This window comes from Talpa occidentalis, unplaced genomic scaffold, assembly GCF_014898055.3.
Source record: "Talpa occidentalis isolate TD23 unplaced genomic scaffold, MPIMG_talOcc4v2.1 talOcc4.3, whole genome shotgun sequence".
In the NCBI taxonomy this organism is placed as follows: domain Eukaryota; kingdom Metazoa; phylum Chordata; class Mammalia; order Eulipotyphla; family Talpidae; genus Talpa; species Talpa occidentalis.
The window spans coordinates 51,666,737-51,682,526 of record NW_023603184.1 but is presented as its reverse complement, the minus strand read 5'-3'; the positions used below and the strand labels follow the sequence as shown (position 1 = coordinate 51,682,526).

The following is a 15,790-nucleotide window of genomic DNA, read 5'->3' as shown; positions in this document are numbered from 1 at the left end:
ACTTGCAAAAGCGAGTCAAATAGTATTTCCATTTTTGTTTGTTAAGGTAGATCCAGATCACTTTCTAAAATGGCTGCACTGCAGTACTTATAACAGCCAGACTATGGAAATAACCTAAGTGGTCAAAGATAGGAGAGTGAATCTAGAAGATAAGATGGATATACACATGGGAGTATTACTCAGTGATCAAAAAGATAAACATGCAGCGACATGGCTAGATCTGGGAGGGATTATGCTAAGCCAAATGAGTCAGTGGGGGAATGTTAAATAACACCTGGTGTCACTTACATGTTGATTATAGAGAATCCAAACAAAGATCAGATAAATCCAAAGTCATAACCTAATCTTTGAAAGTTAAGTATAGAACTGAGGGATTCAGAGGGGAGGTGAAGAGGAAAGGACCAGCACAAAGTGTGGAGGGCGCACAACAGTCTGTGGTAGTGGGGTGTGGGTACTTTGGTAGTGGAAGTGCTATAGTAACACTCCTGAAGGGGGGAGATCTTATATTTACAAAATGAAAACTTATAAAAACCAATGCTATCACCTAAAAAGTATTAAAAATAAAATGAACACACAAAAAACAACTATTGGAAATATGCCTTCCAACTTCATAATGTGCATGACCATCAATGTTAATAAGCTTTGGGGGAGGGCAGCTAGAACTCAGTGGGCAGCTTGTGTTTCCTTTCTCAACATTTATTCCAAAATCACATTTATAGCTGTTTTTATCTGCTCTTTGGATTTTCTTATATGTGGCTCATCATTAATTGTAAAATAAAAACCTACTCACTGAAAAAAAAATCAATTATTTACATATTTAAACATAGTTAAATTACAGAAGAACAGAGGCATTCCCACTGTGGAAAATATAACTAATATTGAATATAAAATTTAATGCTGTGGGAGTGGAGTGAAGCAGGGAAAGTGGGAGATGTTATAAGAACAATGTATTGTTTGGGGGGCCTCCCCTGGTGGAGCAGCGGTTGTGTGCTGGGCTGCAAAGCTGCCTGCAACCTCTGCAGCGCCAGTTGGATCCCCGGCCACCAGCGAGGGTCCCACATGGCACAGCAGACCTCTCCTGCCTTGCCCGCTGCTTCCCTCAGCAGTGTACTTTGTCAGTCTGCCTGTTCTGTTCCCCGCTCTGGCTCTGGTGAATTCTCTCACCCTCCCGCACTTCTGACTGTACCCCAGTGCTTGTATAAATAAATAAATAAATCTTAAAAAATTATAAATTATTCTTTAAAAAAAAAGAACAATGTATTTTTCTTTCCTCTTTTCAAGGCTTAAAAATTTTCAGATATTTAAATAACTGAACACAAAACTCTTTCTCTCTCTCTTTCTCTATCTCTCTCTATATACACACTGTAATATATTTATAATGTACTAGAAAATACAAAAAAAATTAACAGAATTTTAAACTATACTCATACTCCTATGAAAAATCAATATTAACCTTACAATGTATTTCTTTCTGTAATTGTTAGCTAATGAAGTATCATTTTAAATCAAATGGGCATATGGTTTTATAAAAACTTTTCTAGCATTAATAAACACTATGAATTTGTATTCTGTATTGTTCATCTCTTTAGTCTCAGCATGTTGCATAGTTTGCATCTTGCATTTTTATTGGCACTCTATATTACTTAAATGAGTGGGGGGAGTCATTGTATAGGATTCAGCAACTTACCCCATCCCTCAGTGTTATCCTCAGTCATTCTGTTGTTGATTTTGCTCTAACTTTTTGAATAGAGTTGACTGGCACTTGCCCATAACAGGAGTGCTTATATTCTATAGGAAACCTGAGCTGGGCCTCCCCTGGTGGGGCAGGAAGTTGAGACCCTCACTGTGAAGCTGTCTTCAGCCCATGCATCACTGGTTCGATCCCAGCCAGGGGTCCCACATGGCACGCAGACCTCTCCTGTCTCCCCCGCTGCTCCCCTCAGCAGTGTGTTTCCTCAGTCTGCCTGTTCTGTTCCCCACTCTGTCTCTGGTGAATCCTCTCACCCTCCCACGCATCTGGCCTGTACCCAGGTTCTTGTATAAAAATAAATAAATCTTAAAAAAAAAGAAACCTGAACTTATAGATTTCTATATAAACCACATTGTGTCACACAGAGGGTGATAATTTACACTGTTCTAGCAACATCCAGCAAAATACCACTGCCTCTCCCACTTCCAGCAGCATGAATACATGCAACTCATTTAATCATCTTGAGCTTCAGTTTTGCCTAGTTTTTGTATTTAACTGACTTAGACTAGGAGAGTGCTAAGACCTCTTTTAGTTCTAAATTCCATAATACAACATTTTCCCCTAAATTTGAGTACTGTGGAGGTATTTTCATCTAATTTATCATATTTCTACTTATTCAATTGCTTATTCATTCATTTATTGTATTGAGGTAACATAAGTTTGCAACACTGTATAGGTTTCCAGTCAGCAATTTCTTACCTCAGCAAATGTATATACATACAACCAAAATAAAAGGAAAAGAAAACGGCTAAACCAGTTTAAATTCACACCAATAGTGTATTATGGCTCCTCTTTCTTAGTCCTCTCCAGAGCTTGCTATCGGTGGTCTTTTGACATGTATCATTCTCGCAGAAGCATTAAGCCAACCTAAAAACAGCCTATAGGAAGGAAAAATATTTTCACAACACACAACTGACAAGTGGGCTAATCTCTAAAATTTGCACTGTTCTTATACAATCCAGCAACAAAAACCAAACAATCCAACTTAAAAAAAAATGGCAAAGGACCTAAATAGATGTTTTTATAAATAAGACATTCAGATGGACTACAGACATATGAAAAATTGTTCAACACCTTTTATTATAAGAGAAATGCACTTCAAGACCACCTTGAGGGCCTCCTTGTTGGCACAAGGGGTTAAGACGCAACCTGTGAAGCTATCCCCAGCCAGCCACCGCAACACAAGTTCAATCTCCAGGCACGGAGCTACCTACATGGCACAGCAGACCTCTCCTGACACGTCCGCTGCTCCCCTCAGCAGTGTATTTCAATCAATCCTCCTGTTCTGCTCCCACTCTGTCTCTAGTGAGTCCTCTCACCCCCCCCCACCTCTGGCCTGTATCACAGGTTTTGTATGCATAAATAAATTAATCTGTAAAAAAAAAAAATACCTTGAGATACCTCTCACCTGTACCCATATAAAAATGAATGGAATCAACAAACGCTGAGGTTGTAGTGAAAGGGAACTCTTATTCATTGTTTGTGTGCATGCACATTGGCACGGTCCTTGAGAAACTGGCATGACTATTTCTTTTTTTCTTTTTTTTTTAACTCTTTTTTTTTTAAGATTTATTTATTTATTTATACAAGCACTGGGTACAGTCAGAAGCACGGGAGGGTGAGAGAATTCACCAGAGCCAGAGCGGGGAGCAGAGCAGGCAGAAGGACCAAAGTACACTGCTGAGGGGAGCAGCGGGCGGCAGGAGAGGTCTGTGCACCATGCAGGACCCTCCTCCGGTGGCCGGGGAGCAGCTGGGGATTGAACCGGCTATACACCAATATCCCTGAGGAATATTGTTGCAAAATTTTCAACATAATACTAGAAAATCAAATTTAGAAATACATGACAAACATCATGCATAATGTTCAAGTGAGATTTATTCCAGGGATGCAAGGATAATTTAACATATATATATATATATATATGTATATATATATATATCAATGTAATACAGTATATAAACAACAAGAGCAGCTTCGCAACCCAGCGCTCAACCACTGCGCCACCGGGGAGGCCCTGGCATGACTATTTCTTTAAAAAAATAAAAATGGAAATCCTGTACAGTCTGGCAATACATCTTTGAGTAATTTATCCAAATAATGTGAAAACTCTAATATGAAAAATATGTCTATGCCCATGTACATAGTGCACTCTCCACAATTACCAAGTCATAGAATCAACCTAAATTCCCTTCAACAGATGAATGGATAAAGAAATTGTGGAATATATTTTTGTCACAGAAACAGCTGTGAAAACAAAAAGATGAAATATTGGCAATTGGGAAAAAATAAATGGATCTCAAGGTGATTATGTTAAGTAAAATAAATCAAAAAGTGAAAAATAGATATTGGGTGGATTCATTCATCGGTACACTATAAATAACCAAAAAACATATCCAGTCATAGTAGGAATAAACTTGAACTCATTGAAAGAATATGGTGATTGCCACAGGCAACATAGGAGGGAGGTAGATGAGGTATTGGCGCTGATGATATGTACATATATGGAAGAGCAAATATTGAAATAAAAATTGAGAAAAAATATATTGATATTTCAATTGGGATTGCATTAAATCTATGTATTACTTCTGATGGAATGCTTATTTTGGTTATATTTTCCCTATCCAGGAGAATGAAATGTCTCTTTAGCGCTTTATTTCTTGCTCAATATAATTTTTTAAATTTATTTTACATCAGTATTCATTTTTTAAAATTAAATTATGTATATTTTTACATCATTTTTCATTTTTGCACAATGTATGCATTTTCATCTTGGTTATAATCCCCATACAATTCCCACCTCCCCTTATTTTGACCCTAATACTTCCTCTTCTCCCCCTCTCCACCACGTATGTTGTCTCTGGTTTATAGGTGCTGGATCAAGAAGATGTGGTACATAAACACAATGGGATATTACTTAACAATCCAAAAGATAAACTCATGCAATTTGCAGCAACATGGATGGAGCTGGAAGGGATCATGCTCAGTGAAATAAGCCAGAAAGAAAGAGAAAAATACAAGATGGTCTCACTCATAGCAGGAATTTAGAAAACCTAAATAAGGGACCAGGAAAAAGACTAATTATAATAAAGTAAAAATCAACATCAATGTTCATTTTTAAACAACATTTGCTTCCTGCCATACCCTCAGGTGTAGTCCCCATAGAATTTCTTTCATCAATGCATCTGTGCACCATCACCTCAGTTCCCTGTGCTCCTCCCTTCCTCCCTTTAGTAGAGTCATGTAGCTTTTTTTTGTGTAAATCCTTTGCCCCCTCAGTAAGGATAATACCTAGTTATTTGATTCTTTGTGATGGAATTCTGAATGGAATTATTTTCTTAATTGCTTTTTTCTCATTCATTTTATGTAAAAATGCAACAGATTCTTGTATGTTTGTTATAGGACAGGGAGAGGGGCAGCCCAAACCCTGCAAACCTGCCTATTCTAAATGGGTTCTGCCATCCGCCGCATCAACACAAAACATATGAGACTTTAATGGGAAGGAACTTTAATAAAACTAGGAAACAATGCAGGTAAGGCAAAGAGTCTAGTTTCTAAATGAAGCATCCAAAGTTACCCGTCCCCTCGTGAGTAAAAGTCCATCCATATGGGAATGACGCAGAGCAAGGCCCCAAAGCCTGCCACACGTCTAAAGCATCTTCCAGTGGGGACCCACAGAAAAGGGTCACAAACAACCGGACAAGCCCGGAAGGAAAAGAGCAAAATCAACATCAAGATAAAAGCTGCCATTGTCACCTCTCCACGGGTCTCACCCACATCTGTGTCACCCAGTCCACGACCAAAAAGACAAGCTGTTTCTTCACATGTCTCTAGGCTCCATGCGCCTCCTCCAGGTCTCCTGGCTCCATCCTGCTTCCTTCCTCAGTCTCTTTTGCCGCTTCTCCCCTTCCTGCTCAGCTCCACCCTCCCTTGGGTGGGGCAGGGAACCTCCCCCTTTCCTGGGGACCACCCTGTTACATGTTGATTTCATAACCTACTGCTTTGCTATGTTCTTTTATTGTTTCTAACAGCTTGTTGGTATTGTAGATAGTGTTTTCTCGATATATTATCATATTTTCTAGGAATAATGAAAGTTTCATTTCTTAGTTTTCAACATGCATTTCTTTTATTTCCTGTAGTTTATATACTGTATTACATTGATATATATATGTTAAATTATCCTTGCATCCCTGGAATAAATCTCACTTGAACATTATGCATGATATTTGTCATGTATTTCTATATTTGATTTTCTAGTATTTTGTTGAAAATTTTGCAACAATATTCCTCAGGGATATTGGTGTATAGTTTTCTTTTCTTGTTCTGTCTTTGGATTTGGTATTAAGGTAATGTTGCATCATAAAATATATTAGGGATCATTCCCTCTTGGATTTAATAAAATGAGCAAGATGGATATAAATTCTTCTTTAAAAACTTGATAGAATCTTGATAGAATTCTCTTTGTAAAGCCATGTGGCCCTAGAGTTTGTTTTTTGTTTTTGTTTTTTTTAAGATGCTTGCCATTTCAATTTCCATTATTGTAATCAGTTCATTCAACTATTCTCTTTGTTCTTGGTTTAGTCTTGGTAAATCATATTGTTCCAGAAATTTAGCAATTTTAAAGGTCATTGAATTTGCTGAAGTACATAGTAATATCTTATGATGTTTTGAATTTCTGTGACATATGTTGCAAATTCCCCATTTCTAATTCTGTTCATTAATTTTTTTTGATATTCTGATCTTTATTAGTTTAGCTAGAAGTTTATAAATTTTATATATCTTCTTGAAAAACCAACACAGTTACATTGATCTTTTTATGGTATTTCTATTTCACTTGTTTTTTGCTCTTAATTTTATTATTTCCTTTCTTCTATAATGTTAGGTCTTGCTTCTTCCTCTTTTCCATGTTATTTTAGGTATAATATTTTTATCCGAGATTTTTGTTTATCTTAGTGTGAGCCTATATTGCAATTATCTTCCCTCTTAAGGCAGGTTTTGCTGCATTCCATAAATTCTGATAGCTTAAATCTGAGTTTCACTAGTTACAATGCATTTTTTAAATTTTTGCTTTATTTTTTTTAATCCACTGGCTACTAAACAGCGTATTGTTTACTCTCCATGTATTTGTAGTTTTTCCTGTTGTTTTTGTGGTTGATTTCTAGCTTTCTGGCATTATGGTGAGAAATAATATTGGATATAATTCAATCTTTATAGTTTTATTACCAATTGTCTTGTGTCTGTTCTTGAAAATATTTCTTGTGCACTTTATAAGAATCTGTATGCAGTGATATTGGGGTGGAATATTCACTAGATATCTTTTAAGCCCATTTAATCCAAATCTTCATGTGAATCTATTATCCTTATTAAATCTGTCTTGTTGAAATGTCCATAGTTTTAAGAGAAATATTAAAAAAAATTATCTAGTAATATTTTGTTGTTGTCGATATATGTATTAGTGCTTTTAATATTCAACTTGTATGGATAGGTGCTCTATCACTTGGTACATACATATTTATAAGTGCTATTTCTTTTAGTTGCATTAAGCCCTTTATCATAAATCAATGTCCATGTCTATCTCTCATTACTTTTCCTTGCAAATCAATTTTATCTGATATAATGTAGCTGTTCCTAAGTTTTTGACTGTCATTTGCTTGTAGGATTGTCTTCTAGCTTTTTTTTCTTTTATTAAAATTCATTTATTGGGCCTCCCCGGTGGTGCAGCGGTTGAGCACTGGCTTGCGAAGCTGCCCGCAGCCTCTGCAGCGCCGGTTCTATCCCCGGCTGCTCCCCAGCCACTGGAGGAGGGTCCCACATGGCGCGCAGACCTCTCCTGCCGCCCGCTGCTCCCCTCAGCAGTGTATTTCGGTCCTTCTGCCTGCTCTGCTCCCCGCTCTGGCTCTGGTGAATTCTCTCACCCTCCGGCACTTCTGACTGTACCCAGTGCTTGTATAAATAAATAAACAAACAAATAAATAAATAAATAGATTCATTTATTTATTTATACAAGCGCCAGGTACAGTTCAGAAGTGAGGGAGGGTGAGAGAATCCACCAGAGCCAGAGCGGGGAACGAACAGGCAGACTGACAAAACACACTGCTGAGGGGAGCAGCAGGTGGGGTAGGAGAGGTCCGCGTGCCATGTGGGACTCTCGCCAGTGGCTGGGGATCGAACCAGGTCTGCAGAGGCTGCGGGCAGCTTCACAGCCCAGCGTTCAATTGCTGTGCCACAGGGGAGGCCCTCCTTTCAAGTTCATTAAGTCTCTCCATTACTTGCATTTCTCTGCTTGTTAGGCCTCTATTGGATTTTTAAAGTATGATATAGTACTTTTCTGAGACCCATCAGTTACCATTTTTTAACTGTGTTCCTGTTTTATAGCTTTTGTAGTTTTTCCTAAATCAGCAAGCATGGATATACTGTTACCTTAAAATACTCCTCAGGCATAGTCTATCATTCTGTGGGTTTGCCACTTCCTTCTAGGTCTTTTTGCTCCAGCGTTTGTAATAAGCACTTCTATGTTTTCATTTTTAGTTTATATGGGTTGTAATAGAAAGTTTCCTATTAACTTAATAGATCAGCTTTAAACCCTATCATTTAAGAAGCCGTCAGTAGTCCTTAGGTTTTCTATCCAAGACCTTTAGGTTTCCATTATTTCACAAACTGAAGACTTTGCACCTGCCCAGATGGCCAGAAGACTGGAGGCAGTAGGGGATAATGAGAAAGAAGGAACTGAGAGAGTCTTTCTGTTTTAGTGATGGTTTCTTTCACTGTGCAGAAGGCTTTTAGTTTGGGGCTTCCCTGTGGCGCACTTGTCTCCACAACTATGATTATTTATATTTCATTAGACCAAAACTAATGCACTCTTGCTTAATACATAAATTTGGTAATATACAAATATGCCAATGACCTAAGATGATACCAAGGGGAAATATCTTAAGTGTCCAGGATGTTTGAGAATATGTTTATAGTGTAAATCTTGCTTTGTGAAGACAAATACCTTAGCCATTTATAGCTCATAAATTATTAGCTCATAAATTCAGTTGTAACATTAGCAATTATGATGGGTTATTACTTAGAAGTGTGCCTCACTTATACCTCTCCTTATTTCTACAATTGTTGAAATTAATTTTATATCCATGGCAGTGGATACCTGTTTTTACACTGTGATTTTAATATTTGCTAAATCCATTAGTGTATATTCAGTTGCAAGTCACAAAGATTGACTCTGACTTCTTAAGTGCCATAGAAAGTTTTCAAAGCATTATGCAGTTTTATTGACTTGCTAAGTGGCTGAAGGATCAGACTGGGCAAACCTATGAGAATCAAAGTAGCTTTAGAAAATCCAGAAAAAGAATATCAACTTTGATGAAGAGCAATCTGGCCATTATGTTGTTTTTGCATGTAAATTTCTCCCAACTTAATAAATAAAAATAGAAATATTCGGGCCTCCCTCGTGGCACAGCAGTTGAACGCTGGGCTGAGAAGCTGCCCACAGCCTCTGCAGCGCAGGTTGGATTCCTGGCTGCTGGCAAGGGTCCCACATGGCACGCAGACCTCTCCTGCCGCCCGCTGCTCCCCTCAGCAGTGTACTTCCTCTGTCTGCCTGTTCTGCTCCCCGCTCTGGCTCTGGTGAATCCTCTTACCCTCCTGCATTTCTGACTGTACCCAGTGCTTGTATAAATAAATAAATAAATCCTTAAAAAAATAAATATTCATCCATTTATATTCACCTCAATCAAGATTTATTTTAGTATTTTATTTTATATAATTCTTACATCATTTTTCATTTTTGCACAATGTATGCACTTTCATTTTGGTTATATTCCCCGTACAATTGCACCCCGACCCCTTATTTTGACCCTAGTCCCTCCTCTCCCCACACCTCCCCTGCCCACTGTGATTCTGGTTTATAATTGATTGTTGATTTTGATTTTGACTTTGTATTAATTAGTGTTTTTCCTGGTTCCTTATTTAGGTTTTCTAAATTACTGCTATGAGTGAGACCATCCAGTATTTTTCCTTTACTTTCTGACTTATTTCACTGAGCTTGATCTCTTCTAGCTCCATCCATGTTGCTGCAAACTGTATGTGTTTATTTTTTTTGATTGCTGAGTAATATTCCATTGTGTCTATGTACCACATCTTCTTGATCCAGTCATCTATTTTTGGGCATTTGGGTTGTTCCATAGCACAGCTATTGTAAATAGTGCTGTTATAAATGTAGGGATGCAGGTGCCCTTTGGAATTAATGTTTCTGTGTCATTTGGGTAAATACCTAGGAGTGGAATTGCTGGATCATATGGAAGCTCTATGTTTAGTAGGTCAAGAAACCTCCACACAGCTCTCCATAGTGGTTGGACCAGTCTGCACTCCCACCAGCAATGCAGAAGAGTTCCTTTCTCTCCAAATCCTCGCCAACATTTGCTGTTGCTAGTTTTTTTTTTTTAAATATGTGCCATTCTCACTGGTGTGAGATGGTATCTCATTGTAGTTTTGATTTGCATTTCCCTGATTACAAGTGATATTGAACATTTTTTCATATGCCTGTTGCCAATTTGCATTTCCTCTTTGGAGAAGTTTCTTTTCAGCTCTTCTGCCCAATTTTTTTTAAAAGATTTATTTATTTATTGGTTTATTTATTTATTTATATGTTTGTTTATTTATTTATACAAGCACTGGGTACAGTCAGAAGCGCGGGAGGGTGAGAGAATTCACCAGAGCCAGAGCAGGGAGCAGAGCAGGCAGAAGGACCGAAGTACACTGCTGAGGGGAGCAGTAGGCAGCAGGAGAGGTCTGCGCGCCATGCGGGACCTTCCTCCAGTGGCTGGGGATCAGCCGGGGAGCGAACCGGCGCTGCAGAGGCTGCAGGCAGCTTCGCAACCCAGCACTCAACCGTTGCGCCACCAGGGAGGCCCTCTTCTGCCCATTTTTTGACTGGATAATTTTCTTTGTTTTTGTTGAGTCTCATCAGCTCTTTGCAGATTTTTGTGATCAGTCCTTTATCATTAGTGTTGTGTGCAAAAATTTTCTCCCAGTTGGTGGGGTTTCTCTTTATTTTGGTTCTTGTCTCTTTTGCTGTGCAGAAGCTCTTTAATTTGATGTAATCCCAGCTGTTGATCTTTGCCTTCACTTTCACAGCTTTAGGTGATGCCTCTGTAAAGATGTCTTTGAGGTGCATGTCATGTAGTGTTTCACCTATATTTCCTTCTATGTATTTTATGGTTTCAGGTCTTATATCTAGTTCTTTAATCCATTTTGAGTTGGTTTTTGTGCACGGTGTGAGGTAGTACTCAAACTTCATCCTTTTGCATGTAATGACTCAGTTTTCCCAGCACCACTTATTGAACAAACTTTCTTTGCTCCAGTGCATATTCTTTGCGCCTTAGTCAAAGATTAGTTGACCATAAATCTGTGGGTTTATTTCTGGATTTCTATTCAGTTCCATTGGTTGGTGTGTCTGTTCTTGCGCTAATACCATGCAGTTTTGATGATTATTGCATTGTAGTATAGTTTGAAGACTGGGAGTGGGATGCCTCCATTCCCTTCTTTTTTTTTTTTTTTTCAGGAGAGTTTTGGCTATTTGGGGTTTTTGGTGATTCCATATGAATTTCATCAATAATTGTTTTATTTCTTTGAAGAATGTCATTGAAATTGTTATTGGAATAGCATTGAATTTGTAAATTGCTTTTGGTATGATGGCCATTTTAATAATGTTAATTCTTCCAATCCATGAGCAGGGGATGTCTTTCCATTTCTTTGTGTCTTCTATTTCTTTTAACAGTGTTTTATAGTTTTCTTTGTAAAGGTCCTTTACCTCTTTTGTTAGATTTATTCCCAAGTATTTGATTTTTTTTTTTTGTTTCAATAATAAAAGGGATTTTTTTTTATTTCTTCTTCTTCAGATTTATTGTTTGTGTATAGGAAGGCTACTGATGGTTGCATGTTGATTGTGTGTCCTGCCACTTTACTAAACTGATTGATTAGTTTGATTAGTTTTTTCTGTGGAGTTTTTGGGGTTCTCTATGTATATTATAATATCATCTGCAAATAGTGATAGTTTAACTTCTTCCTTGCCTATTTGGATTCCTTGTATGTCTTTCTCTTGTCTTATCGCTCTGGCTAGCACTTCCAGTATTGTATTGAAAAGCAGTGGTGAGAGTGGACATCCTTGTCTTGTTCCAGATCGTAATGGAAGTACTTTCAGCTTTTCGCCATTGAGAATGATACTGGCTATGGGCTTGCCATATATGGTCTTTATGATGTTGAGGTATGTTCCTTGTATCCAGAGAATTTCAAGGGCCTTTATCATAAATGGGTGGTGTACTTTGTTGAAAGCTTTCTCAGCATCTATTGATATTATCATATGGTTTTTATATTTCTTTTTGTTGATGTGTTGGATAATGTTGATTGATTTTCGGATGTTGAACCATCTTTGTGTCCCTGGCATGAATCCTACTTGGTTGTGGTGAATTTTCTTATGGATACATTGTTGGATTCTGATAGCTAAATTTTTATTGAGGATTTTTGCATCAGTGTTCATTAGGGAGAGTGACCTGTAGTTTTCCTTTTTTTGTGTTGTCCTTGTTCGGTTTTGGTATTAGAGTAATGTTGGCTTCATAGAACGTGTTTGGTATTATGCCTTGCTTCTCAATTTTTTGGAAGAGTTAGTAAAGGATAGGCACTAATTCGTTTCTGAACATTTGGTAGAATTCATTTGTAAATCCATCATGTCCTGGGCTTTTGTTTTTGGGGAGGTTTTTGATTACCATTTCAATTTCGCTGCTTGTAATTGGTCTGTTTAGGTGTTCTATTTCTTCTTTATCTAGCTTTGGGTGATTGTAGAGTTGTAGGAATTTGTCTATCTCCTCTAGATCGTTGAACTTGTTTGCATATAACTGTTCATAGTAGTTTCTGATTAGTCTTTTGATTTCTGCTGTGTCTGTTGTGATTTCTCCTCTTCCATTTGTTATCCTATTTATTTGTGCTTTCTCCCATTTTTCCTTTGTGAGCTTGGCTAGGGGCTTGTCTATTTTATTTATTTTTTCAAAGAACTAGCTTTTGGTTTCATTGATTTTTTTGATTTTTTTTTTTTTTTAGTTTTGATTTCATTTATTTCTGATTTGATTTTTATTATTTCTTTTCTTCTGCTGATTTTTTTTTTTGTTGTTGTTGTTCTTTTTCCATTTCTTTGAGCTTTGAGTTTAGGTTGTTTGTTTGAGTTCTTTCTTGTTTCTTGATGTGAGCTTCTATTGCTATATATTTTCCTCTTGTTACTGCTTTTGCTGTGTCCCATACATTTTGGAAATTGGTGTCCTCCTTTTCATTCAATTCAAAGAATTTTTTAATTTCTTCTTTGATCTCCTCATTAGTCCAGTGGTCTTCCAGTAGTGTGGGTTTCAGTCTCCATGAGGTAGGAAAGTTCCTTGCTTTCTTTTTATGGTTTATTTCTAGTTTGATGTCTTCATGGTCAGAGAAGATGGTTGGTATGATTTAAATCTTGGTGTATCTGCTGATGTTTGTCTTGTGTCCCAGCATGTGATCATTCCTGGAGAATGATCTGTGTGCAATTGAGAAAAATGTGTATTCAGAATTTTTTTGGGTTTACTGTTCTATAGATGTCTGTTAAGCCCATGAGCTCTAGATCCTTCTTTAGAGCTTTAGTGTCCTTACTTATTTTTTGTCTCATTGATCTATCCATTGCTGATAGTAGTGTGTTGAAGTCTCCTACCACATACATGTTTTTTTCTGATGTCTGTTTTCAGAGATGATAATAATTGTTTAATATATTTTGGTTCTCATTCATTTGGTGAGTATATGTTAATGAGTGTTATGTCTTCATGAAGTATTGTCCCCTTGATCATAATGTAGTGACCGTTGGGATCTCTTTTTACCTTTTTTAGTTTGCAATGTGTTTTATCTGATAACAGTACAGCTGTTCCTGCCTGTTTTTTTGGTCCACTTGCTTGTAGGATTGTTTTTCATCCTTTAACTTTGAGTCTATTTTTATCTTTTGTAGTTAAATGTGTTTCTTGGAGACAGCAAAATGTTGGGTTTTGTTTCTTAACACAGCCTGCGACTCTGTGTCCTTTTATTGAAGAGTTTAGTCTATTTACATTTAGAGTTAATATTGACATGTTAGCATCTGTATTTGCCATTGTGTTGGTCTTTTCTCTCAATTTATTTATTTATTCTTTTAATAACATTTTTTTGGGCCTTCTTTCATTGTTATTCATCCCTCTGTTGGTTCTGGCTTTAGGACTCCTTGTAGTATTTTTTGGAGTGGGGGTTTATTTGTAATGAATTTCCAGAGTTTCTGTTTGTCTGGGAAAGTTCTTATTCTTTCTTCATAGAGGAAGGATGGTTTTGCAGGATAGAGTATTCTTGGTTGGCATTTGTTGTCTTGGAGTCTGTTGACTATGTCCCTCCACTCTCTCCTTGTCCATAGTGTTTCTTTGGATAAGTCTGATGTCAGTCTGATTGGTTTTCCTTTGGATGTTATCTGTTTCTTCCCTCTTGTCAGCTTCATTAATTTTTCCTTGTCTTGGATTCTTGGGAGCTCTATTATTATGTGTCTTGCTGTGTTTTTCCTTTCATCATGGAAGTTTGGTGTTCTTCTTGCTTCTTGTATGTCAAGTTTTAACTCCTTATTCACATTTGGGAAGTTCTCTTCAATTATTTCCTTGAAAATTTTCTCTGTTCCTAGGTCTCTCTCCTCTCCTTTTGCGATTCCTATAACTCTTATATTTCCTTTCCTCTGGAGTCAGATAGTTCCCGACATCTTTCTTCAGTCTTTTTCATTCGTATTTCTCTTTACTTTTCTCTTTTGGTTCTTTTTATTTCTGTGACTTCGAGAGTGCTTATTCATTCTTCTGTTATAGGACAGGGAGATGGGCAGCCCAAACCCCGCAAACCTGCCTATTCTAAATGGGTTCTGCCATCTGCCGCATCAACACAAAACATATGAGACTTTAATGGGAAGGAACTTTAATAAAACTAGGAAACAATACAGGAAAGGCAAAGAATCTAGTTTCTAAATTAAGCCCCAAAGTTACCCGTCCCCTCGTGGGTAAAACTCCATCCAAATGGGATTGGCCCAGAGAAAGGCCCCAAAGCCTGCCACAAGTCTAAAGCACCTTCCAGTGGGGACCCACAGAAAATGGTCAGAAACAACCAGACAAGCCCGGAAGGAAAAGAGCAAAATCAACATCAAGATAAAAGCTGCCATTGTCACCTCCCCATGGGTCTCACCCCAGTCCACAACCAAGAGACAAGTGCAGTTTCTTCAAATGTCTCTAGGCTCCATGCACCTCCTCCAGGTCTCCTTCTGGCTCCATCCTGCTTCCTTCCTTCCTCAGTCTCTTCTGTAGCTTCTTCTCTCCCTGCTCAGCTCCACCCTCCCTTGGGTGGGGCACGGAATCTGGAACTTCGCCCTTTCCTGGGGACCACCCTGTTACACTTCCATTTCCTCTATTCTGTCATCACTCTTTTGTTAATCCGTTGATCTGCTGCATTTCCTTCATTTCCCTCTTTAAGGACTCAATTTCATTTTTTGAGCGTTGTTTTCCTTAATGAGTTCTGTCAGTTTTTTCATCACGGCAATTTTAAATTCTCTTTCTGGAAGGCTCAGAAGTTCTTCCAAGTCACTGTCGTTGCAATCTGGTGGGTGGTTTTCTTTATATGGTGTGTCTTTTTCCTGAGGAGTTGCTAGGTTGCATGTAGTTTTTCTTCTCCCTGATACCTGTTTTCTAATTTGCCCTATGCATTGGGACACTGTTGCTGGTACTGGCTGGCATCCTTTTGGTGTGCACTTTCTGGGATTTTGGAAACTGGTGGTCCAATCAAGTCAAATACTGTTATGCCAGAAGTCCAGTGAGACAGTGGTACTTTGAGTATATTAATGGTCTCTGTCACAGAATATCTCCTCTTTCTGTGTTTGTTTAATTCCAAAGGTGTGTCTTGAAGTCCCACAGACTTCCCTGGAGGTGGCACGGCTGGATTGCATTCTAGGCCCCAGATTACTGGATCCCCCTCTGGGCTCCAACT

At 37.9% G+C, this 15,790-nt stretch overlaps 1 long non-coding RNA gene across 1 annotated transcript in view; it reads right to left on the bottom strand.

The window, feature by feature from the left end:
• Nucleotides 1-2,526: 2,526 nt before the first annotated feature.
• LOC119254712 (uncharacterized) overlaps nt 2,527-15,790 on the bottom strand; it is a 31,233-nt gene continuing 17,969 nt past the window's right edge. The window contains exon 3 of the long non-coding RNA XR_008553517.1: nt 2,527-2,628. This is a non-coding gene — a long non-coding RNA (uncharacterized LOC119254712). The remainder of the gene's footprint in view (nt 2,629-15,790) is intronic.